The 26,106-nt window shown below is 52.3% G+C and overlaps 1 long non-coding RNA gene across 1 annotated transcript in view; it reads left to right on the plus strand.

Moving 5' to 3' along the window:
• Positions 1-8,532: 8,532 nt before the first annotated feature.
• LOC132822180 (uncharacterized) overlaps positions 8,533-26,106 on the plus strand; it is a 40,079-nt gene continuing 22,505 nt past the window's right edge. The window contains exon 1 of the long non-coding RNA XR_009645411.1: positions 8,533-8,720. This is a non-coding gene — a long non-coding RNA (uncharacterized LOC132822180). The remainder of the gene's footprint in view (positions 8,721-26,106) is intronic.

The raw sequence follows: 26,106 nt of genomic DNA on the forward strand, positions 1-26,106 counted from the left end.
GGTTGGAGTGGATAGATGGAAAAGAAGACAGGCAGGTAGGGCAAGTCCGGACAAGTCATGGGGACAGTGCTGAGCTGGAAGTTTGAACTAGGGTGAGGTGGGGGAAGGGGAAATGAGGAAACTGTTGAAGTCCACATTGATGCCCTGGGGTTGAAGTGCTCCGAGGCAGAAGACGAGGCGTTCTTCCTCCAGGCATCTGATGGTGAGGGAGCGGTGGTGAAGGAGGCCCAGGACCTCCATGTCCTCGGCAGAGTGGGAGGGGGGAAGTTGAAATGTTGGGCCACAGGGCAGTGTGATGGATTTGTGGGGGTGTCCTGGAGATGTTCCCTGAAGCACTCTGCTAAGAGGCGCCCCCAGTCTTCCCAGTGTAGAGGAGACCACATCGGGAGTAACGGATAGAATAAATGAAATTAGTGAATGTGCAGGTAAAACTTTGATGGATGTGGAAGGCTCCTTTCGGACCGTGGATAGAGGTGAGGGAGGAGGTGTGGGCACAGGTTTTACAGTTCCTGCGGTGGCAGGGGAAAGTGCCAGGATGGGAGGGTGGGTGTCGGGTGGGGGGGACCTGACCAGGTAGTCACGGAGGGAATGGTCTTTGCGGAAGGCGGGAAGGGGTGGGGAGGGAAATATATCGCTGGGGGTGGGGTCTTTTTGGAGGTGGCGGAAATGTTGGTGGATAATTTGGTTTATGCGAAGGTTTATAGGGTGGAAGGTGCGCCCCAGGGGCTTTCTGTCCTTGTTACGGTTGGAGGGGTTGGGTGTGGAGGGCGGAGGTGCGGAATTTGGACGCGATGCATTGGAGGGCATTTTTAACAACGTGGGAAGGGAAATTGCGGTCTCTAAAGAAGGAGGCCATCTGGTGGTTCTGTGGTGAACTGGTCCTCCTGGGAGCAGATACGTCGGAGGTGGAGGAATTGAAAAACGGGATGACATTTTTGCAAAAGGTAGGGTGGGTTGAGAATTTACTGTGGGTAAGAATTTCCTTTGCGTGAGCTCTGCAGTAGACTTCCTTTATTCATGGAGGGAATTGCCTTCCTACTCATGATTGTATAGCTGTGATTGATGAATCAATACCATCTGAGTCAGTACATAAACACACCATTTTCACAACATCTAAAATCTTGAGCACATTGTATTGCGCTCTTCTTTGCAGACAAAAAAAAACATGAAATAGAGCCTCAAGGAATCGGAGCAGGCGTAGGCAATTCATCCCTTTCAGCTTGTTCCCCCCATTCTGTCAGATCATGGCTGGGCCAACACAGGCCTCAACACCTCTTTTATGCTTGATCCGCATCGCCCTCAACTGCTCAATATTTCAAAAATCTATCTGCCCTCCTTTAAAAATAATTTGAGAGAGAATCACAGATTCCCTACTGTGTGGAAACAGGCCCTTCAGCCCAACAAGCCAGAACAACCCTCCGAAGAGTAACCCAACCATTCCCCTCCCACGTTTAACTTCCACAATTGTTTGGGTGAGAAAATTCTAGCCATTCACTGAGAGAAAAAAAATCTTTACTTTTTCTAAATGAATGTCCCCTTGTTTGAGACTTCATTGGTGCTAGAAGATCTAGTCAACATCTACCCTGTCAAGCTCCTCAGAATCTTGTTTCCATAAGATCACCCCTGCTTATTTATTCTGGATAGGTCAACTCTTTCGTCCTCGAAGCAGCTAAGTGAATCTTTTTTGAATGGTCTCCGATGTTGGTTTATCCTTTATTAAATATGGGAGCTAATATTGTATACAGCACTGCAAGTGAGGACTCAGCAACAGCCAGTGTGGTTAACCAATCCTCAATCCATGCTAATACATTACTCCGATACCATGAGCTCCTCAATTGTGCAATTACATTTTATGTAGCACCTTATCATTTGCATTTTTAAATTCCAAATACAGAACATCATTGGATTGCCCTGTATCAGCCCTGCTTGTTATCTCCACAATGAAATGTCGCAAATTTGTCAAATATAGTTTCTCTTTCACAAAACCCAGTCTACCATGTTTAATGATAAGCTTTTCTAAATGTCCTGCTATTTCTTACTTTAATATTCGATTCTGTAGATTCTTTCAGTAGATTTGCTAAGTATGATTCCCCTCTCTTAAATCCATGCGGACTCTGTCCAATACTGTCACTGTTCAATATGAAACTTGAGTGTATTCCAATATAGTTAGTAAATGTATCTGTAGTTATTTTTAAAAAATGATTACTTATAAAAGCTGGACCCATGCAACATCAATGAATTTGTGATTCTGAATTTGGGTTATTGTGTTTTTTTACTGTTAATTCCTTTTCGTACTGTGTTATGCAGACAGTACCAAGTGATCACTCTTAATTGTGAGTAACTTTGATAATATATTTTAAAAATGACATCCCAAAATGCTGCCTCATTATTGTGCAAGGAGGATTTTGCATTCAATAGTTTGCAGATAAAATTGAACACCATTTTGCCGCAATTTGGCCAGACTGCAAGTTACACCAAAGTTGTGGTTCTGCTCGCCGAGCTGGAAGTTTTTGCTGCAAACGTTTCGTTCCCTGGCTAGGGAACATCATCAGTGCTGTTGGAGCCTAGTGTGAAGCGCTGCTTTGATGTTTCTTCCGGTATTTATATTGGTTTGTTCTTGCCGCTTCCGGGTGTCAGTTTCAGCTGCAGTGATTTGTATGTGGGGTCCAGGTCGATGTGTCTGTTGATGGACGTTCTTGCCGTTTCCGGGTGTCAGTTTCAGCTGTAGTGGTTTGTATATGGTGTCCAGGTCAATGTGTCTGTTAATGGAGTTTGTGGATGAATGCCATGCTTCTAGGAATTCTCTGGCTGTTCTCTGTCTGGCTTGTCCTATGATAGTGGTGTTTTCCCAGTCAAATTCATGTTGCTGGTTGTCTGAGTGTATGGCTACTAGAGATAGCTGGTCGTGTCGTTTTGTGGCTAGCTGATGTTCATGGATGCGGATTGTTAGCTGTCTTCCTGTTTGTCCTATATAGTGTTTTGTGCAGTCCTTGCATGGTATTTTGTAAACTACGTTAGTTTGGCTCATGCTGGGTATTGGGTCCTTTGTTCTAGTGAGTTGTTGTCTGAGCGTGGATGTTGGCTTGTGTGCTGTTATGAGTCCTAAGGGTCGCAGTAGTCTGGCTGTCAGTTCTGAGACGCTCCTGACGTATGGTAGAGTGGCTAGTCCTTTTGGTTGTGGCATGTCCTCGTTCCTCGGTCTATCTCTTAGGCATCTGGTGATAAAGTTGCGTGGGTATCCGTTTTTGGCGAATACCTTGTATAGATCTTCCTCTTCCTCTTTTCGCAGTTCTGGTGTACTGCAGGGTGTTGTGGCCCTTTTGAATAGTGTCCTGATGCAGCTTCGTCTGTGTGCGTTGGGGTGGTTACTTTCATAGTTTAAGACTTGGTCTGTGTGTGTTGGTTTCCTGTGTACCCTTGTGGTGAATTCTCCGTTGGGTGTTCTCTCTACTAACACGTCTAGGAATATGAGTTGGCTATCCTTTTCCTCTTCTCGTGTGAATCGGATTCTTGTGAGTGTGGCGTTGATGATTCGGTGTGTTTTTCCTATATCTGTGTTTTTGATGATTACAAAGGTGTCATCCACATATCTGATCCAGAGTTTGGGTTGGATTTGTGGTATGGCTGTATGTTCTAACCTTTGCATAACTGCCTCTGCTATGAGTCCCGAGATTGGTGATCCGATGGGTGTTCCTTTGATTTGTTCGTATATCTGATTGTTGAATGTAAAGTGTGTGGTGAGGCACAGGTCCAGTAGTTTAAGTATGCCGTCCTTGTTGATAGGTTCGGCCTCCTGTGTTCTGTTATGTATGTCCAGTAGGTTGGCTATTGTTTCTCTGGCTAGGGTTTTGTCAATTGAAGTGAATATACTGGCCAAGGGACTCAAATACAACCACAGGGATGCCAACACAGCAGACTTCCTATCAGCACTAGAAAGCACACTCAGGAACAATGGACTGACAGAAGAGACACAACAAACAGTGAGACAGACGGTAGTACCCATGATGATAAGAAAACGACAAACACATAACCTCAACACCAAGGAGAGGGAAGCACTGAAAAATGACAAGAATATAATCATACTACCGGCAGATAAAGACAGAATGACGGTCATCCTAGATAAATCAGACTACATCAGTAAAGCACGACAACTACTCGCAGACACCAACACCTACCAAATGAAGGATTCCGACCCCACACCACAACTCACCAATAGAATAAACAACACACTAAGGAATCTACAAAAAAACGGACAGATAACCAAAGCGGACCAGCAAAGAATGAAACCTGAAAGCAACAACACCCCCAGATTCTACGGACTACCCAAAGTACACAAACCAAACATCCCACTCAGACCCATAGTATCACTACCAGGGACACCAGCATACAAACTGGCCAAAGAACTACAACAAAAACTGAAACACCTAGTCAGCGGATCCAAACACTCCATACAATCAACACAGGAATTCTTGGACGTCATCCGGAATACACACATAGACAAAGAAGAAACCATGGTATCATTCGACGTGACGGCACTGTTCACTTCAATTGACAAAACCCTAGCCAGAGAAACAATAGCCAACCTACTGGACATACATAACAGAACACAGGAGGCCGAACCTATCAACAAGGACGGCATACTTAAACTACTGGACCTGTGCCTCACCACACACTTTACATTCAACAATCAGATATACGAACAAATCAAAGGAACACCCATCGGATCACCAATCTCGGGACTCATAGCAGAGGCAGTTATGCAAAGGTTAGAACATACAGCCATACCACAAATCCAACCCAAACTCTGGATCAGATATGTGGATGACACCTTTGTAATCATCAAAAACACAGATATAGGAAAAACACACCGAATCATCAACGCCACACTCACAAGAATCCGATTCACACGAGAAGAGGAAAAGGATAGCCAACTCCCATTCCTAGACGTGTTAGTAGAGAGAACACCCAACGGAGAATTCACCACAAGGGTACACAGGAAACCAACACACACAGACCAAGTCTTAAACTATGAAAGTAACCACCCCAACGCACACAGACGAAGCTGCATCAGGACACTATTCAAAAGGGCCACAACACCCTGCAGTACACCAGAACTGCGAAAAGAGGAAGAGGAAGATCTATACAAGGTATTCGCCAAAAACGGATACCCACGCAACTTTATCACCAGATGCCTAAGAGATAGACCGAGGAACGAGGACATGCCACAACCAAAAGGACTAGCCACTCTACCATACGTCAGGAGCGTCTCAGAACTGACAGCCAGACTACTGCGACCCTTAGGACTCATAACAGCACACAAGCCAACATCCACGCTCAGACAACAACTCACTAGAACAAAGGACCCAATACCCAGCATGAGCCAAACTAACGTAGTTTACAAAATACCATGCAAGGACTGCACAAAACACTATATAGGACAAACAGGAAGACAGCTAACAATCCGCATCCATGAACATCAGCTAGCCACAAAACGACACGACCAGCTATCTCTAGTAGCCATACACTCAGACAACCAGCAACATGAATTTGACTGGGAAAACACCACTATCATAGGACAAGCCAGACAGAGAACAGCCAGAGAATTCCTAGAAGCATGGCATTCATCCACAAACTCCATTAACAGACACATTGACCTGGACACCATATACAAACCACTGCAGCTGAAACTGACACCCGGAAGCGGCAGGAACAAACCAATATAAATACCGGAAGAAAAATCAAAGCAGCGCTTCACACGAGGATCCAACAGCACTGATTATGTTCCCTAGCCAGGGAACGAAACGTTTGCAGCAAAAACTTCCAGCTCGGCGAGCAGAACCACAACAACGGATACCCGAGCTACAAATCTTCAATCAGATTTCACACCAAAGTATCAGTGCCTCACCTTTAGAGTGTTCCCAGATATCGTGCAGCTGCAGTATTTTGTTTTGCACTCACCTATATGTTGTTCTCACTTGTTTCTTTTTGAAAGATTACAAAATTAATTTGGATGAATGAAGTTATGTTTTCTTTCACCAATGTTAGGAGAAAAAAAAGTCAGTATTTCAAGTGCTGATAAAGTAAAATAAACTGATAATCAGTAGAAAAGGTTTAAGATTGATAGATTCTTGTTGCCTCGAGGAATTAAGGGCTACAGGGAGAACGCTGGTAAGTGGAGTTGAAATGCCCATCAGCCATGATTGAATGGCGGAGTGGACTCGATGGACCGAATGGCCTTACTTCAACTCCTATGTCTTATGGTCTAAGATGGATACGGAACAAATGCTTGCAAATGGGACTAGATTAATTTAGGATATCTGGTCAGCATGGACAAGTTGGACTGAAGGGTCAGATTTATGTATTGTACAACTGTGACTTCATTCTCTCAATTATTGAAGAAGTTGAATACTTCGAGGAGGAAAAGGAGAATTTATGCCGAGAATGCACTTGAAATGATGACTGAGGTATATCAAACTCACATTGTTTCATCACCTTTTCCTCTGGGTTCTTCAATGAACAAACCTGTTTTGTTCTCTGAATAACTATGTATCATGTGATTTGTTACACACAAAATATTTCGTTAGGATGGAGTGAACTATTAAGAAGTGTTCATGTTTAAAATGTAGGCAGCTTGATTGTGAATCTCATCTTGGCCTGAACACCACTTTCCTGCCAGCCCTCCTTAACTCTTCAACCCATTACTGATTAAAAATCTGTGTGTCTCTTATTTAAATTCTTTTCATGTCCCAGAATCCACAGTGTTCTGAGATAGGGAATTCCCCAGGTTCACCATCCTCTGAGAGAAGTAATTCCTCCAACTTTCCCTTCATTGTAAACTTAGGACGACTCGTTGTAGATTGAATCATCTTCTCTGCCTCTACTTGGTCAATCCCTTGACCATTTTATAGACCCTCAAGGATGCCACCTCTCATTCTTAGGCTGCAATGAATATGAATGGAAATAGTGGTTGTCGTTCAGCTTGTGGCATTTTGATAACTGTGGCAGAGGATGTTTGTTCAAAACTGAGCTCGACAGTTCGTGCTTTTCAAATAAGAAATAGTTGACGAGATTAAGTACATTAATATGGTGGCGTTTTGTTTTTCGGAAGACTTACTGTTGGGAAGATTTGGTTAAGGGAATATTGCAGTCAAAACTGTGGAAGATTAATCTCCACCCATACGTGAGGTAGTACACTGTGGTCAAAAGAATAAAGAGACCACTTCCTCTTTGGAAATATGTCCTTAAATAGGGCAGAGGGATCTGGACATAGCAATGAGTCACCGGCAGCAAATGGCACCAGTTTGTGAGGTTATATAGATAAGTAGATCATGGGTTTATTTTTGGGACGACAGAATGGAAATGTGTTCGATATGTGTAGAACCATGGACAGATCACCCTTGGAGCACTGCAAACAGTTCCGATCTTCATATTGTAATATGAATGTAGAGGCAGGAGGGAAGATGAAGAATATTGACTGGAATTATATTCAAACTGAATTTGAATTCATCAAGTAAGATTGGACAGTCTTGTCTCATTGAAAAAGAGTGACATGGTCCAGTTACGTTTGATCGGGTAGACATGGAAAAGATGTTTCTGTTTGTGAATGACAGAATCCACTGGATCTGTGGATATCATTGTAATCACTATTCAATCTAACGGGGAATTTGCAGAGGGCGACAAAGCCTTTACCAAAAAGGAGTTTGAATGTAGAACTTACCTCATCAGGAAAAATTGAAGCAAATAACAGATGAATTCAAGGAGGAGCTTGGAATACAAGAAATCAAAGAAAACTATGTTGGTGGGTTTAGGTTGGGAAGGGGGTCTGTGTAAATCACAGATACTGAGAACCTGTTTTTGTGTCCTGAAACTATGCATCTGTGTTGTTCTGTGACATTTCTTTAGGAGCAGCAGCGGCAGCAGTAAACAAGACAGCTCACACTTACCATTCTTGTTGAAAAGCAGACCTCTCGCCACACAAAAGGGAAATAGCTCTCCTGAGGAGGTGGTTCAAACAGTGGCCAACGACTCGATCCACAGAGACAGTGTGCCTTCATTACCTGGTGAGAAACGTGAATTCTTTAACCAGAAATGATGTTTTGTCCTTCCAATGATCTCATGACTTAAGCAGGGAAATGTGTCTCTTCAGTTAGATGATTTGAATCAATCAAATCTTTTGCTACGTTAGCACTCCTTCCCTACCCAAAAGATATGTGCGTCAAATAGGCACATGTCTTGCGCTGCTTTAATTCAAGATTTCTTTATTCAGTCACGAGCTTAACCTATTCAATCCAAGTTCCTTGTGTGTCCCCGGATCTGTGGTTGTGCATAAGGAAACTTAAACAATGTATGATTCAATATCAAAGTTGTGTTGAATCAATAATTGTATCCCCACTCTGCTCCTTGAGCAGGTAGTTAATCCAAGGATTCTAGCTTAGCCCTTAACTTCAGGTTCAAGTTCTAAACCTATCAGTAAGCAATGGAAAATAACAAAGAACAATCTCAATCATTTATTGTCTCTCCAGACTCTGCTTCTGTTGCCACTGAATACTCCCATAAGTTTGACAAGCCAATGACTAAAGATGAGATTGAAGAGAAATCCTTCCATTCTCTTCTGCCACCAGAGAGCCAACACCACTTTCATATGGGGAAGGAACGCAGCCAGCAGGATGATTCAGATGAGGACATAGTGCGGGACCAGTCGGCTTCTCTTATGGATTAGGGTGAGTGGTGTTACCAATTAGTGGGATCTCAGTGCTTGGAATAGTTGCTTCTCTCCATGTTCGCGGTATCTTGCCATGAGATTCAGATGGAGAGGACGAGGACCATATGGTGTAACAAGTGTGAGCCAACAGTTGGGCAGGGCCTGTGTTTCTGAAAAAAAAAGCGAGTACCACTCGGTCACAATGTGCCCAGAGTTTATAAATCATGAAGGCGAATAAATACTTGACATTGTTAATCTTTGTGATCGAGTTCGCATATAGTGAAGACAACGATTAATATTTATTGTAATTCCTTGCTCCCCCAATCAGATAAACACAAGGCAAATTTGACTATGAAGAATGCCACTGAATTTGCACCTTTCTACTGTTCATTAAAGGTAATAAGATGCAAAAGATATTTTTGCAGAGGAATTTGATTTGAACAAGAGACATTTGTGCAGATAGTAAGAGGTATTCTAATTGGAAGGATAGGTTTAATGATATCCTGCACGGATCGATGTTGGAGCCCTAATTATTCGCTATTCATAATAAAAGGAAAGCCACGTTCAATATTTGGGGGCCACTCTGCAGATGACAGCGATTCCAAGTGTAGGTAGATGGAAGCACAGCATTGGAAAGCAATCTTGATACATTCAGTAAATGAAAAAAAAACGGCAGATAAGTTTATGTCAACAAGTGAGAGGTTGGATCAAAATAGGATATTTTGTGATTGTGAAAATAGAGAGAGAGAGTGGACTCCAAAGAAACTTGTTGGGATTGATCCAGCTGTATAGTTCACGAAAATGTCTCAACAGGTTCAGAAAAGTGACCAAGGGGCCGGTGGAATGTTGACATTGATCTCGACAGAAGTGAGATACCAAAGGATTAGAAGTCATGCTTCAGTAAATCCGAACCTAGTTAGACCAAGCTGTCAGGGCTGGGCACCATGGCTGTAGGAGAGTTTCCCTCTGAGTGGAAGTGCAGTGTAGATTTACTGAAGTGATACTTGGATTCCAATGCTTAACTTAAGAAGAAAGATTAAACAGGTAAAGTGTTCGAGTCAGAACATTGAGGTGTGATAACGGGGAACACATTTATACACAGAAATGGATGGTTTGATAAAGTTCCACAAACATCGATTGATTGGAAATCATTTGCAAATTTTAAATCTGCGATTGGTAGATTTTGAATGAACATGCTGAAGGATTATGGGACAAAGACAGGGATTTGTCATGATGATGAAGATTACCATAGTTTGGGTGAATGGTGGAGTAGGCTCACGAAGCTAAATAGCCTCCTCGTGTTCTGATGTTGATGTAACCGTGGCTCCCTTATTCTCTGCAAATGCAACTCCAATTGTGTTTTTGTTTATTTATCAGAACCTGGCAGCAAATTAGTGACTGGAGTCCTGAGCAGGAAATTCTCAGGTTGACGGACTTCTCCGGTCTTAATGTGTTTCACAGATGATGAAATGACATAGCCAGCACTCTCCTTCCGTCTCTCCACTACTCTCTCCACCCTCTCTCCTCCCCTCCCACCCCCTCCCACACCCTCCCGCGCCCCCTGGCACACCTCTCTTAACCCCCCACCCCTCTCCACCCCCCCTCTCCCATCCCTCTTCGTTTCTCCTTTGTCCCCCACTCGCGCCCTCTCTGCGCACCTCTCGCCCCCTCTCTTGCCCCCCTTTCGCCCCCTTCTCACCCTACTCTTGCCCCCCTCCTGACCCCCTCGCTCCACCCCACTCACCCCCGTCAATCACCCCACGCCACTCACACCCACCACTCACCCCCCACGCACCCCTCTCGCCCACCTCTCACTCCACCCTCTCACCACCCCTCTTGACCCCCAAAACCCCCGCCACCCTCTCGCCCCTCTCACCAACTCTCTCGCCCCCCCGCCCCCACTCTCCCCCACCCTCGAGTCCCTCTCGTCACAACTCCCTCGCGCCCCATTGCCTCCAACCCCTCTCGCACACCCGCGGCCCCACTGGGCCACTCCTTCGCCCCCCATTCGCCCTCCCTCACCGCCTTTCTGTCCCCTCCCCCACTCTCGCCCACCCATTCGTCCCCCTCACGCCGCCCCCTCTCGACGCCCTCCCTCTCACTGCCCCCCTCACCCCCTCCCGCCTTTCGCCCCCTCACTTCTCGCCCCCTCTCACCACCCCACCCCCCACTCCCACCCAATTTCCCCTCCCTCTATCCCGTCGACCCATCTCTCTCTACCTCCCGCCCACTATCCCTCGACCCCCTCCCTCTAGCGCCCTCCCTCTATCCCCTTCCTTCTACACACGCTACCCGCCCTCCCTCTAACCAATCCCTCTACCTCCCTCCTCACCGCCTACCTGCCCTCCCCCTCCCCCTACCCCCCTGCCCCCTCCCCCTCTACTCCCCCCTATCCCCCTCCCCATCTCTCTCTCTTTCTTTCTTGCCACTCCCTCGCCGCCACTCTCCCTCTTTCTCGCTCCCTCACTCCCTCGTTCCCACGCTCCCACGTTTCCATGCTCCCACTCTGCCAATCTCGCTCGTTCCTTTCTCTCTCTCTCGCTCTCTCTCGTATCTGCCCTCTCTCTCTCTCTCTCGTTCTTTTTTGCAGCTCTCTCTCGTGCTCTCTCTCTCTCTCAGCCCTCCGTCCCTCTCTCACAACCCTCTTCTCTCAGCCCTCTGTCTCTCACTCGCCCCCTCTTTCTCTCGCCCACTCGCTCTCCCCATCTCTCTCTCTCTCTCCTTCTCTCTCTCTCTCCTTTCCCCCCTCTCTCTCCCACCCCCTTTCTCTCCTCTCTCTCACCCATCAGTGTCGCCCTCTCTTGCCTCTCTCTCTTTTGTGCGCGGCCCTCTCTCTCTCTCTTACACCCACTTTCGCCCCTCTCTCTATATATCTCTCTCTTTGTCCCCCCTGTCACCATCGCTCACCTCTCTCACTCTCTCTCTATCCTTCTCTCTATCACCTCTCCCTCTCACTCTCTCTCGCTCTCTCTGTTGCCTCTCTCTGCCCCCTCCCTTGCTCCTTCTCGATCACTCTCTCCCTCACACTCTCTCCCACACCCTCTCTCCCTCTCTCTTTCCCTCACTCTCTCCTATTGCACCATCTTTCCCTCTTTCTTGCGACTCTCTCTCTCTTTCTCTCTCTCGCTCACTCTTGGTCACTCTCCCTCTCTCTATCACGCCCCTCTCTCACTCTCTCTCCGTCACGCTCCTCTCTCTCTCCCCACTCTATCCCACTCTCTCCCGCCCCTCTCTCTCTCTTGCCCCTCTCTTTCTTTGGCACCTCTCTCTCACACACCACCTCTCTCCCTCATTCGCTCTTGCCTCATCGTTCTCGCACCTTGTCTTCCTCTCTCACCCCTCTGCCTTCTCTCTGTCTCTCGCCTCATGTCCCTCTCTCTTTTGCCCGCCTCTCATGGCTCTACCTTTCGCTCATCCCGTCTCTCCATCTCGCTATCGCTTCTCTCTCGCTCCCTCTCTCTCTCTCTCTCTCACTCTTTCTCTGTACCCCCCTCTTTCTCTCTATCCTGTCCCCTTCTCTGTGTCTCTACCAATTCTCTCTCTCTCTCTCTCTCTCTCTCGACCATCTCCCTCTCGCGCCCTCACTCTCTCGCTGTCTGTCACTCTCTCTCTCTTGCCCCGTCTCTCTGGCACCTCTCTCTCTCTTGCTGCCTCGTTCTCTGTGTCTCTCTCACACACTCGCTCACTCTCTTGCTTGCTGCCTTTGTTCATCTCTCTGTGTCTCTTGCTCTCGTTCTGACTCTCTCTCACAGTCGCCTCACTCGCCCTCCTCTCACTCGCCCTCCTCTCACTCGCCCTCATCTCACTCGCCCTACTCTCACCCGCCCTCCTCTCACTAGCACTCCTCTCACTCACACCCCACCCCTCTCTATCTTTTACTCCCCTCCCACTGTCTGTCTCTCGCCCCCTCCTTTTCTCTCTCTCCCCACCCTTGCTTGCTCTCTCTCTCAACCCCTCCCACTCCTTCTCACGCCTTCCCGCCTGCTCTCGCCCCCACGTCCCGCCCGCTCTCGCCCCCACGTCCCGCCCGCTCTCGCCCCCACGTCCCGCCCGCTCTCGCCCCCACGTCCCGCCCGCTCTCGCCCCCACGTCCCGCCCGCTCTCGCCCCCACGTCCCGCCCGCTCTCGCCCCCACGTCCCGCCCGCTCTCGCCCCCACGTCCCGCCCGCTCTCGCCCCCACGTCCCGCCCGCTCTCGCCCCCACGTCCCCCTCGCTCTCGCCCCCACGTCCCCCTCGCTCTCGCCCCCACGTCCCCCTCGCTCTCGCCCCCACGTCCCCCTCGCTCTCGCCCCCACGTCCCCCTCGCTCTCGCCCCCACGTCCCCCTCGCTCTCGCCCCCACGTCCCCCTCGCTCTCGCCCCCACGTCCCCCTCGCTCTCGCCCCCACGTCCCCCTCGCTCTCGCCCCCACGTCCCCCTCGCTCTCGCCCCCACGTCCCCATCGCTCTCGCCCCAACGTCCCGCCCGCTCACGCCCCCACTTACACTCTCGCTCTCGCCCCCACTTTCACTCGCTCTCTCTCTCGCGCCCCTCTCTCTCTCACGCCTTCCCTCTTTCTCTGTTCCACCCTTTTCCCACTCCCGCTCGCTCTCGCACTCCTCCCTCCATCCCCCCTCTCCCTCTCGCCCCCATCCCTCTCCCTCTCGCGCCCATCCCTCTTCCTCTCGCCCCAGTCCCTCTCTCTCTCGCTCGCCCCCGTCCCCCTCTCTCTCTCTCTCTCTCTCTCTCGCCCCGTCCCTCTCTCTCTCTCTCTTTCTCGCCCCCATCCACCTCTCTCTCTCTTGCCCAATCCCTCTCTCTCTCGCTCGCCCCATCCCTCTCTCTCTCGCTCGCCCCATCCCTCTCTCTCTCGCTCGTCCTACCCTGTCCCTCTCTCTCTCTCGCTTGCCCCGTTCCTCTCTCTCTCTCTCTCGCTCGCCCCGTCCCTCTCTCTGTCTCTCACTCGACCAATCCCCCTCTCTCTCGCTGACCCCGTCCCTCTCTCTCTCGCTCGCCCCGTCCTTCTCTCTCTCGCTCACCCCCGTCCCTCTCTCTCTCATTCGCCCCATCCCTCTCTCTCTCTATCGCCCCCGTCCCTCTCTCTCTCGCCCCCGTCCCCCTCCCTCTCTCTGTTTCTGGCCCCCATCCCTCTCTCTGTCTCTCTCGCCCCGTCCCCCTCTCCCTCTCTCTCTCGCCCCATCCCTCACTCTCTCTCACTCGCTCTCGCCCCCGTCCATCTCTCTCTCTCTCTCTCTCTCTGTCTCTCTCTTGCCCCGTCCCCCTTTCTCTCTCGCTCGTCCCCGTCGCCCTTTCTCTCATTTGCCGCCGACCCCTCTCACTCTCTCGCCCCATCCCCCTCTCGCTCTCTCGCCCCCGTCCCTCTCTCTCTCTCTTTCACACTGTCCCTCTCTCTCTCTCTCTCTCTCTCGCCCCCGTCCCTCTCTCTCTCTCTCTCTCGCCCCCGTCCCTCTCTCTCTCTCTCTCTCGCCCCCGTCCCTCTCTATCTCTCTCTCGCCCCCGTCCCTCTCTATCTCTCTCTCGCCCCCGTCCCTCTCTATCTCTCTCTCGCCCCGTCCCTCTCTATCTCTCTCTCGCCCCTGTCCCGCTCTCTCTCTCTCGCCCCCGTCCCTCTCTCTCTCTCTCGCACTGTCCCTCTCTCTCTCTCTCTCTCGCCCCCGTCCCGCTCTCTCTCTCGCCCCGTCCCTCTCTCTCTCTTGCCCCCCTCCCTCTCTCTCTCTCTCGCCCCCGTCCCCCTCTCTCTCGCTCGCCCCCGTCTCCCCTCTCTCTCTCTCGCCCCGTCCCCATCTCTCTCTCGCTCGCCCCGTCCCCCTCTCTCTCTATCACGCCCCGTCCCACTCTCTCTCTCGCTCGACCCCATCCCTCTCTCTCTCTCTCTCGCTTGCCCCGTCCCTCTCTCTCTCTCTCGCTCGTCCCGTCCCTCTCTCTCTCTCTCTCTCTCGCTCGCCCCGTCCCTCTCTCTCTCACGATCCCCCGTCCCACTCTCTCTCTATCACGCCCCGTCCCTCTCTCTCTCTCTCGCTTGCCCCGTCCCTCTCTCTCTCTCTCTCTCTCGCTCGCCCCGTCCCTCTCTCTCTCTCGCTCGCCCCGTCCCTCTCTCTCTCTCACGCCCCCCCCCGTCCCCCTCTCTCTCTCGCTCGCCCCCGTCCCCCTCTATCTCTCGCTCGCCCCCATTCCCCTCTCTCTCGCTCGCCTCTGTCCCCCTCTCTCACTATCACTCCCCCATCCGCCTCTCTCTCTCTCGCTCGCCCCGTTCCCCTCTCTCTCTCGCTCGCCCCTGTCCCGCACTGTCTCTCTCTCTCACTCACTCTCGCCCCCGTCCATCTCTCTCACTCGCTCGCCCCGTCCCTCTCTCTCTCTCTCACCCCTTCCCCCTTTCTCTCTCGCTCGCCCCCGTCGCCCTGTCTCTCGTTTGCCGCCGTACCCCTCTCGCTCTCTCGCCCCCGTCCCTCTCTCTCTCTCACTCGCCCCCGTCCCCCTCTCTCTCGCTCGCTCCAGTCCCCTCTCTCTCTCGCTCGCCCCCTTCCCCCTCCCTCTCTCTCCCTCGCCCCGTCCCTCTCTCTCCCTCGCCCCCGTCCCACTCTCCCTCTCTCTCGTCCCTCCCTCACTCTCTCGCCCTCGTCCCTCTCTCCCCCTCGCCCCCGTCCCTCTCTCGCTGTCGCCCCGGTCCCTCTCTCCCTCGCCCCGTTCCCTCTCTCCCTCGCCCCGGTCCCTCTTGCCCTCGCACCCGTCCCTCTCTGTCTCGGTCTCGTCCCTCTCTCCCCCATCCCTCTCTCTCTCGCTCCCGTCCCTCTCTCCCTCGCCCCCGTCTCTCCCTCGTTGTCGCCCCGTCCCTCTCTCGCTGTCGCCCCAGTCCCTGTCTCCCTCGCCCCCGTCCCTCTCTTGCTTTCGCCCCGTCCCTCTCTCCCTCCCCGTCCACCTCTCGCTGTCGCCTCTGTCCCTCTCTCGCTGTCGCCCTCGTCCCTCTCTCGCTGTCGCCCCTGTCCCTCTCTCGCTGTTGCCCTCGTCCCTCTCTCGCTGTCGCCCCCGTGCCTCTCTCCTACGCCCCTGTGCCTCTCTCCCACGCACCCGTCCCTTTCTCCCTTGCCCCTGACCCTCTCTCGCTGTCGCCCGTCCCTCTCTGCCTCGAGCCCGTCCCTCTCTCCCTCGCCCTCTTCCCTCTCTTCCTCGCCCCTCTCTCCCTCGCCCTCGTCCTTCTCTCTCTCACCCCGTCGCACTCTTGCTGTCGCCCCCGTCCCTCTCTCCCTCTCTCGCTGTCTCCCCCGTCCGTCTCTCGCTGTCGCACCCGTCCCTCTTTCCCTCGCCCTCGTCCCTCTCTCCCTCACCCTCGTCCCTGTCTCCCTCGCCCCCGTCCCTCTCTCCCTTGCACCCGTCCCTCTCTCGCTGTCGCCCCCGTCCCTCTCTCGCTGTCTCCCCGTACCTCTCTCACTGTCGCCCCCGTCCCTCTCTCGCTGACACCCCTGTCCGTCTCTCGCTGTCGCCCCGTCCCTCTCTCGCTGTCGCCCTGTCCCTCTCTCGCTGTCGCCCTCGTCCCTCTCTCGCTGTCGCACCCGTCCCGATCTCCTTCGCCCCCGTCCCTCTCTCCCTCACCCTCGTCCCTCTCTCCCTCACCCTCGTCCCTCTCTCCCTCGCCCTCGTGCTTCTCTCCCTCGCCCTCGTCCCTCTCTCGCTATCGCCCCCGTCCCTCTCTCCCTCGCACCCGTTCCACTCTCGCTGTCGCCCCCGTCCCTCTTTCGTTGTCGCCCCGTCCCTCTCTCCCTCGCCCTCGTCCCTCTCTCCCTCGCCCCTCTCTCCCTCGCCCTCGTACCTCTCCCCCTCGCCACTCTCTCCCTCCCCCCGTCCCTCTCTCCCTCCCCCCGTCCCTCTCTCCCTCGCCCCGGTCCCTCTCCTCCTCGCCATCGTCCCTCTCTCCCTCGCCCCTCTCTCACTCGCTCCCATTCCTCTCTCCCTCGTCCTCGTACCTCTCTCCCTCGCAGCTCTCTCCCTCGCCCCCATCACTCTCTCCCTCGCTTCTGTCCATCTCTCGCTTTCGCCCTGGTTCCTCTTTCCCTCTCCCCGGTCCCTCTCTCCCTCGCCCCCGTCCCTCTCTCCCTCGCCCTTGAACCTCTCTCCCTCGCCACTCTCTCCCTCGGCCCCGTCCCTCTCTCCCTCGCCCCGGTCCCTCTCTCGCTGTCGCCCCGGTCCCTCTCTCCCTCGCCCCTCTCTCCCTCGCCCCTCTCTCCCTCGCTCCCGTCCCTCTCTCCCTCGCCCACGTTCCTTTCTCCAACAACCCCGTCCCTCTCGCGCTGTCGCCCCGTCCCTCTCGCCCTCGCCCTTCGTCCCTCTATCTCTCGCGCCCGTCCCACTCTCGCTGTCGCCACCGTCCCTCTCTCCCTCTCTCGCTGTCGCCCCCGTCCCTCTCTCGCTGTCGCCCCGTCCCTCTCTCGCTCTCGCCCCCGTCCCTCTCTAGCTGTCGCCCCCATCCCTCTCTCCCTCGCCCTCGTCCCTGTCTCCGTCGCCCCGTCCCTCTCTCGCTGTCGCCCCGTCCCTCTCTCGCTGTCGCCCCCGTCTCTCTCTCGCTGTCACCCATGTCCCTCTCTCCCTCGCCCCCGTCCCTGTCTCTGTCCCTCGCCCTGTCCCTCTCTCCCTCCCACCCCCTCACTCTCTCCCTCTTGCCCCTCCATCTCTCTCTCGCCACCGTACCTCTCTCTCTCGCCCTCGTCCCTCTCTCTCTCATCCCTCCCTCTCTCCCTTGCCCCATCCCTCAATCTCTCGCCCCTTTCTCACTCTCTCTTGCCCCCGCCCTTTAACTGTCTCTCACCTCCCTCTTTTTCTCGCCCCCTCCATCTCTCTCGCCCCCTTCATCTCTCACTTGCCCCTCCCTCTATCTCTCGCCTCCTTTCTCTCTCTCTCTTGCCCCTCCCTCTCTCTCTTGCCCCTCCATCTCTCTCTTGCCACTTCCCTCTCGCGCTCTCGCCTCCATCTCTCTCTCTCGAGTCCACACTCTCCCTTGCCCCCTCCCTCTCTCTCTATCGCCCCCTCACTCTCTCTCTCTCGCCCCCTCCCTACCTCTCTCTCTCTCGCCCCCTCCCTCCCTCTCTCTCTCTCGTCACCTCCCTTTCTCTCTCTCACCCCGCTCCCTCCATCTCTCTCTCGGCCCCTGTCCCACTCTCTCTCATCCCTCCCTCAATCTCTCGCCCCACTTCCTCTCTCTCTCGCCCACTCTACCTCTCTTTCGTCCTCATCCCTCTGTCTCTCGCTCTCGTCCCTCTCTCTCTCTCAACCATCCAACTCTTTCTCTCTCTCGCCCCCGTCCCTCTCTCGCTGTCGCCCCCGTCCCTCTCTCCCTCGCCCCCGTCCCTCTCTCCCACGCCCCCGTCCCTCTCGCCTTCACCCCGTCCCTCTCTCCCTCGCCCTCGTCCCTCTCTCACTTGCCCCGTCCCTCTCTCCCTCGCCCCCGTCCCACTTACCCTCGCCCCATCACTCTCTCGCTGTCGCCCCCGTCCCACTCTCGCTGTCTCCCCGTCCCTCTCTCGTTGTCGCCCCCGTCCCTCTCTCCCTCGCCCCCGTCCCTCTCTCCCACGCCCTCGTCCCTCTCTCCCTCGCCTTCGTGCTTCTCACCCTCGCCCTCATCCCACTCTCGCTGTCGACCCCGTCCCTCTCTCCCTCGCCCCATCCCTCTCTCCCTCGCCCCGTCCCTCTCTCGCTGTCGACCCCGTCCCTCTCTCCCTCGCCCCATCCCTCTCTCCCTCGCCCCGTCCCTCTCTCGCTGTCGCCCCTGTCCCTCTCTCGCTGTTGCCCTCGTCCCTCTCTCGCTGTCGCCCCTGTGCCTCTCTCCCACGCACCCGTCCCTTTCTCCCTTGCCCCTGACCCTCTCTCGCTGTCGCCCGTCCCTCTCTGCTTCGAGCCCGTCCTTCTCTCCCTCGCCCTCTTCCCTCTCTCCCTCGCCCTCGTCCATCTCTCTCTTGCCCCGGTCACACTCTCGCTGTCGCCCCCGTCCCTCTCTCCCTCTGTCGCTGTCTCCCCGTCCCTCTCTCTCTATCGCCCCCGTCCCTCTCTCGCTGTCGGCCCCGTCCCTCTTTCCCGTGCCCTCGTCCCTCTCTCCCCCTTCCCTCTCTCCCTCGCCCCTGTCCCTCTCTCCCTGGCCCCGTCCCTCTCTCCCTCGCCCCCGTCCCTCTCTCGCTGTCGCCCCGTCCCTCTCTCCATTGCACCCGTCCGTCTCTCCTTCACCCTCGTCCCTCTCTCCCTCGCCCCTCTCTCCCTCTCCCTCGTCCCTCTCTTCCTCGCCCCTCTCTCCCTCGCCCTCGTCCTTCTCTCTCTCACCCCGTCGCACTCTTGCTGTCGCCCCCGTCCCTCTCTCCCTCTCTCGCTGTCTCCCCCGTCCGTCTCTCGCTGTCGCACCCGTCCCTCTCTCGCTGTCGCCCCCGTCCCTATCTCCTTCGCCCCCGTCCCTCTCTCCCTCACCCTCGTCCCTGTCTCCCTCGCCCCCGTCCCTCTCTCCCTTGCACCCGTCCCTCTCTCGCTGTCGCCCCCGTCCCTCTCTCGCTGTCGCCCCATCCCTCTTTCCCTCGCCCTCGTCCCTCTCTCCCTCACCCTCGTCCCTGTCTCCCTCGCCCCCGTCCCTCTCTCCCTTGCACCCGTCCCTCTCTCGCTGTCGCCCCCGTCCCTCTCTCGCTGTCTCCCCCGTCCCTCTCTCGCTGTCGCCCCCGTCCCTCTCTCGCTGTCACCCCTGTCCGTCTCTCGCTGTCGCCCCGTCCCTCTCTCGCTGTCGCCCTCGTCCCTCTCTCGCTGTCGCCCCCGTCCCTATCTCCTTCGCCCCCGTCACTCTCTCCCTCACCCTCGTCCCTCTCTCCCTCGCCCTCGTGCTTCTCTCCCTCGCCCTCGTCCCTCTCTCGCTATCGCCCCCGTCCCTCTCTCCCTCGCACCCGTTCCGCTCTCGCTGTCGCCCCCGTCCCTCTTTCGTTGTCGCCCCCTTCCCTCTCTCCCTCGCCCCCGTCCCTCTCTCCCTCGCCCTCGTCCCTCTCTCCCTCGCCCCTCTCTCCCTCGCCCTCGTACCTCTCCCCCTCGCCACTCTCTCCCTCCCCCCGTCCCTCTCTCCCTCACCCCCGTCCCTCTCTCCCTCTCCCCGGTCCCTCTCCTCCTCGCCATCGTCCCTCTCTCCCTCGCCCCTCTCTCACTCGCTCCCATTCCTCTCTCCCTCGTCCTCGTACCTCTCTCCCTCGCAGCTCTCTCCCTCGCCCCCATCACTCTCTCCCTCGCTTCTGTCCATCTCTCGCTTTCGCCCCGGTTCCTCTTTCCCTCGCCCCCGTCCCTCTCTCCCTCGCCCCGTCCCTCTCTCCCTCGCCCCTCTCTCCCTCGCCCTTGAACCTCTCTCCCTCGCCCCCCTCTCCCTCGCCCTTGAACCTCTCTCCCTCGCCACTCTCTCCCTCGGCCCCGTCCCTCTTTCCCTCGCCCCGGTCCCTCTCTCGCTGTCGCCCCGGTCCCTCTCTCCCTCGCCCCTCTCTCCCTCGCTCCCGTCCCTCTCTCCCTCGCCCACGTTCCTCTCTCCAACAACCCCGTCCCTCTCTCGCTGTCGCCCCGTCCCTCTCGCCCTCGCCCTTCGTCCCTCTATCTCTCGCGCCCGTCCCACTCTCGCTGTCGCCACCGTCCCTCTCTCCCTCTCTCGCTGTCGCCCCCGTCCCTCTCTCGCTGTCGCCCCCGTCCCTCTCTCGCTGTCGCCCCGTCCCTCTCTCGCTGTCGCCCCCGTCTCTCTCTCGCTGTCACCCATGTCCCTCTCTCCCTCGCCCCCGTCCCTGTCTCTGTCCCTCGCCCTGTCCCTCTCTCCCTCCCACCCCCTCCCTCTCTCCCTCACCCCTGTCCCTCTCTCCCTCACCCCTGTCCCTCTCTCCCTCGCCCCCGTCCCTCTCTTGCTCGCCTTCGTGCTTCTCTCCCTCGCTCCGTCCCTCTCTCACTGTCGCCCTCGTCCCTTTCTCTCCCTCTCCCCCGTCCCTCTCTCTCTGTCGTCCCTGTAACTCTCTCCATCTCCCCCGTCCCTCTCTCCCTCGCCCTCGTCCCTCTCTCCCTCGCCCTCGTCCCTCTCTCCCTCGCCCTCGTGCTTCTCTCCCTCGCCCCCGTACCTCTCTCGCTGTCGCCCCCGTGCCTCTCTCCTTCGTCCCCGTCCCACTCGCCCTCACCCTGGTCCCTATCTGCCTCGCCCCTCTCTCCCTCGCCCTTGTCCCACTCTCGCTGTCGCCCCGTCCCATTCTCGCTGTCGCCCCATCCCTCTTTCGTTGTCGCCCTGTCCCTCTCTCCCTCGCCCGTGTCCCTCTCTCCCTCGCCCGTGTCCCTCTCTCCCTCGCCGTCGTGCTTCTCTCTCTCGCCCTCGTCCCTCTCTCGCTGTACCCCCTTCCTCTATCCCTCGCCCCATCCCGCTCTCCCTCGCCCCGTCCCAATCTCGCTGCTAATAACCTGAAAGGAGAAGTCTGCATGTTCATGAGAATCGTCTCATAATTTTTCATTATCTAAAAAACAGAAATGTCAAATCTAGCATCAGGAGTAAGTAACCAATATAGCTCCATCATGCGATAAGATCGTGGATGATCTGATTGTGGCCACAATCACACATTCCTCCTTTGCCCTTACAATGTTAGTGCGTCACTCTTAGTCAAGAATCTGACTACCTCTGCCTTAGGGATGTCTTATCCTTCATTGCTATCTGGGAAGAGAGTTCACAAATACACGACACTTTGGGTGGGTTAAAACAACTAACATCTTCTTTATTGAGATATTCTTCTGTTTTATTGTCCATCCACTCCTGGTAATGTCTCTCACAAGCTGAAATATTGTTTCAGAGTTCAAATTGAGAAGACTACTTGGAATTATCTGGGGTTACCAAGATCACATGTTGTTCGCCCAAATTTGAGCAGATCCAGAGTCAGTCAGTGCAAGATTTCCGACTGAAATAAACGTTCCTCACAGGAGTTAGTTGAGTGAATCTTCTCTGAACTGATTTGCATGTCATTACGGCCACACTCTCTCGATGTGGACTCTGCAAAATACCGTGCAAAACTGTGGAAAATCTTCCCTAATTTTGAATGAATTTTGTTTGATCAAGTTTCTACATTTATCTTACCTCCCTCAAAACTTTATGAACACCTAACGGTTTTATTTTGTAATCCAAGCACCCGGTTCCTCTGTGCCTCAACCCAATCTCTCCATTAAAATAATACACTGCCTTTCAATTCTATCCACCAACATATTTGAGCGCACGGACAGTTTTTCTTACGATGCTGCATACAACAATATTTGTCTGTTCACTTGACCCACCTTAATCTATTTATAGACTCATGTGCTCTTCATACCTAGCTTTTTGAACAGTTTCAAATGTCTGCATTCTTACCTAATACAAACAGAATATTTGGTCATATAAATAGATTGTGGCCAATGGAATTGACAATTTAATATTTTTAATCAATGTCTAGACTATGAACTTGACAATGCTAAAATGTTTAATATTCCCATCCCTCAGTTCCCAAAACTCAAAGTAGGGACAGATGGTGTAGAATCTGTCTGGTTACAATTGAGGAATGGAAAGATGAAAAACCATAGTTGGAGTTATGTCCAGGCTTACGAAATCATGGTCAGGAGCTGGAGAGGAGGACACACCAGGAGATAGAAAAGATGTGTAGGAAAGGCAAAGTTACTGTGATTGGGGGCATTTCAATATGCAGGTGGACTGGGAAAATCAGGTTGGTAGTGGTTTGCAAGAAATGGAATTTGTGGAATGTCTACGAGGTGGCTTTTTGGAGCAACTTGTGGTACAAAGAGGGATTGGGCAATATCGGATTTAGAGTTGTGCAATGAGGTAGAGACTTGATAACGGAGCTTTTGGAAAAGAAAGCTTTATGATGCAGTGAGCATAATATCATTGAACCTACTCTTCAATTTAATAGGGTGAAGATAGAATCAGAGTTCACAATATTACCACTGAATAAAAGCAACTACAGAGGCATGAGAGAGGAACTGGGTTGAATTGATTGGGAGAGTAGGCTAGCAGGAAAGACAATGAAACAGTAATAGGGGGAGTTTCTGGAAGTAAGTCAGGAGACGCAGCAGAAATTCATCCCAAGCTAAAAGAAGCATGGTATAGGGAGGATGAGGCAACAATGGATGATAGGGGAAATTAGGGTGAGCATAAAAGCAACAGAGAAATCAGATAACGTGGCAAGTGACAGTGGGAAACCAGAGGATTTGGAAGCTTACAAATACCAATACAGGGCAACAAAATAAGAAATAGGAGGAGGAAGATTAAATATGAGAGTAAGCTAGCCAGTAACATAAAAGAAGACTGTAAGAGTTCCTTTAGGTATGTAAAGGGCAGAATACAGGCAGAAATGGATATTGGGACGCGGAAAACGATATAGCAATGGGGAAAATATAATGGCTGAGAAACTGAACAATTATTTCATGCCAGTTTTCACAGTGAAAGACACGAATAGTATCCCACAAATTCAAGATAGTATGGGGGCAGAGCTTATTCGGAGAAGTTGCTTGAAAAACTAAATGGGTAAATAAACTGGACCAGATGGATGATATTGCAGAGTGCCAAGGGAGATAGCTGAAGAAATAATGGAGACATTTGTGGTGATCTTGCATGAACTTCTAGAGTCATGGAGAGGCTCAGAAGACTAGAAAGTTGATAACGTAACACTCTCTTTAAAAAGGGAATAAGGCAAAAGGCGGAAAGTGACAGACCGATTAGCACAACCTCAGTCGTGTGTAAGATCCTGGACCCATTGTGAAGGATGAGATTTCTGAACACTTGCAAGTGAATTGCAAAATTGGGTAAAGTTGATATGGTTTCTTTAGGGGGACGTCATGCCTCATAAATCTGTAAGAGTTATTTGAGGATGTAACAAGCAAGTGAGACAAAGGAAAGCCAGTGGATTTTTTCCACCTGGACTTCAAGAAGGACTTTGACAAGGTGCCACACAGGAGGCTGCTGAGTACAATAATGTCCCACTTTGTTAGAGGCAAGGTACTAATGCGTGCTGAAGTTTGGCTGTCTGGCAGAAAGTGGAGCGTGGGGATAAAAGGGTCCTTCTCAGGATAGCAGCCGATAGCAACTGGTGTTCCACAAGGCTCAGTGTTGGGACCACAAATTTTTTACTTATCTATATTAAGGAGCTGAGGGCAATCTGGGTAGGTTTTTAGATGACACAAAGATAGGTAGAGGGACACGTAGCATTGAGAAGGCAGGAAGGCGACAGAAGAATTTAGATAGAATAGGAGAATGGGAAAAGAAGTGGTAGATGGAGTACATCTTGGGAAAGCGTGAAGTGATGCACTTTGTGAACAGGAAGAGAGGCATGGACTATTTCATAAATGAAAAGAAAATTCAGAAGTCTGAAGTGCAAACAGAGTTGCGAGTTCTTGCACAGGAATGTCTCAAGGTAAACTTGCAGGTTGAGTGAATAGTTAGGAAGGTGTTGTGTCTGCCGTACAGTGAGTTTAAAGTCTTCTATTCAGCAAAAGGACTGTGAAGCAACTCTTACAAACATTAATATTTGCCTATTGAGCACAGTCAATGTTATTACAATAAAGTTTACTATAAAGTAATGGAAAATATTGCAAACTGTTTTATGCTTTTACTTAACTTTGGTTGATCGTGTATCACCACACGAGAACTTGGTCGGGCTCCACATGGTGATGCTTTCTTATTCTTCCAAAGGTCTTGGAGTTGTTTTCTTTCGCAGTGGTTATTCTCCAGTTACCGTACTGTGTGGGGTTTTGAGGTGATTCTTATTCTTCCAAATCTACAAACTCTTGGGAGGATATGGAGGATCTGCCAATGGAATGATCAGGTTCATTTACCCAGATCAATCAGACTCAACCAGGGGTTGGCATATTGATGGCCCAAAGGGGACATTCCAATGTCCCATTAATGTTCATCTTCAGGAGGGTATTCCAGGGTCTGTAGCTGTAGCTGTCAGGTTTGTTTGCAAACCGTCTGTAGGGAGCTGCAGACTGTTTAGATTCTGCAGCATGTGGATTAGCACAGAGAGTTTACACAAGGCCGGGATCCACTTGCCATCATGCTTTAATCACTGTTCATTTTTGTAACTCCATGATAAGTTTATTAATGTCCATCATACGTTTTCATTGTTTCAGGTAGCCTATCGGGTCAGAAAGACAAACACAATGATGGCATTTATTTTGAGAGGACTTGAATATTAAAGCAGGGATAGATTTCTGAGTCTTTACAAGGCTCTGATTGGAGCATATTTGGAGTATTTTGTGGGAGCATCATTTAAGCTATATCTAGACAAATACATGAATGGGCAGGTAGCAGAGGGATACAGATCCTTAGAAAATTGGCGGCAGGTTTAGTTAGAGGATCTGGATATGTGCAGGCTTGGAGGGCTGAAGGGTCAGCTCCTGTGCTGGAATATTCTTTGCTCTTCGTTCTTTATTATTCATTCCAAAAATTGCAAATTTTCAACTTACTGTATGCTACAATTTAAAAACATAAAACATTTATTTATTTGACAGTGCATGTTAAATTATTGTCATTTCTAAATTAGAGTCATAGAGTCATAGAGATGTACAGCATGGAAATAGACCCTTTGGTCCAACCCGTCCATGCCGACCAGATATCCCAACCCAAACTAGTCCCACCTGCCCGGACCCGGGCCATATCTCTCCAAACCCTTCCTATCATATACCCATCCAGATGCCTTTTAAATGTTGCAATTGTACCAGCCTCCATCACTTGCTCTGGCAGCTCATTCCTTACACATACCACCATCTTAATGAAAAAGATGCCCCTTAAGTCTATTTTATATCTTTCCCCTCTCATGCTAAACATATGCCTTCTACTTCTGGACGCCCCCACACCAGGGAGAACACCTTGTCCATTTACCCTATCAGTGCCCTTCCTGATTTTATAAACCTCTATAAGCTTACCCCTTAGCATCCAGCGTTCCACTGAAAATAGCCCTAGCCTATTAAGGCTCTCCCTACAGCTCAAATGCTCCAACCCCAGCAACATCCTTGTAAATATTTTCTGAACCCTTTCAAGTTTCACAACTTGCTTCTGATAGGAAGGAAACCAGAATTGCACGCAATATTCCAAAAGTAGCCTAACTAACTTCCTGTAGACTCACAACATGACCTTCCAACTCCTGTGCTCAATACTCTGACCAATAAAGGAAAGCACACTAATCGTCTACTTCACTATCTTATGTATCTGCGACTCTACTTTCAAGGAACAATGAAACTTCACTCCAAGGTCTCTTTGTTCAGCAACAGTCCCTAGGATCTCATCATTAAGAGGAGAACTCCTGCTAAGACTTGCTTTCCCAAAATACAGCACCTCGCATTTATGTAAATTAAACTCCATCTGCCACTCCTAAGGCCATTGACCCATCTGACCAAGATGCTGTTGCAAT

The sequence above is a fragment of the Hemiscyllium ocellatum genome, chromosome 14 (genome assembly GCF_020745735.1).
Source record: "Hemiscyllium ocellatum isolate sHemOce1 chromosome 14, sHemOce1.pat.X.cur, whole genome shotgun sequence".
NCBI lineage: Eukaryota > Metazoa > Chordata > Chondrichthyes > Orectolobiformes > Hemiscylliidae > Hemiscyllium > Hemiscyllium ocellatum.